The sequence below is a fragment of the Trachymyrmex cornetzi genome, unplaced genomic scaffold (assembly GCF_001594075.2).
Source record: "Trachymyrmex cornetzi isolate Tcor2-1 unplaced genomic scaffold, Tcor1.1 scaffold320, whole genome shotgun sequence".
Taxonomy (NCBI): domain Eukaryota; kingdom Metazoa; phylum Arthropoda; class Insecta; order Hymenoptera; family Formicidae; genus Trachymyrmex; species Trachymyrmex cornetzi.
Genome location: NW_017297898.1, coordinates 100845 through 101144, shown reverse-complemented (window position 1 = coordinate 101144; position 300 = coordinate 100845).

Genomic DNA, 300 nt, shown 5'->3' with positions numbered 1-300 from the left:
CCAAGTCTGGTGAATACGGTGGCTGAGGCATGATGACAGTATTGTTTTTGGCCAAAAAACTACTCACTAGTAACGACGTGTGCGCAGGTACATTATCATGGTGCAGAATCCATGAATTTTCTTCCCACACTTCCGGACGTTTTTTTCTTATTGATTCACACAAACGCCGCATAATCTCAAGGTAGTACTCCTTGTTTATCATACGACCTTGTGGTAGGAATTCTTGATGCACAACGCCATGGTAATCAAAGAAAACTGTGAGCAAAACTTTCACATTCGAACGAACTTGGCGTGCCTTTT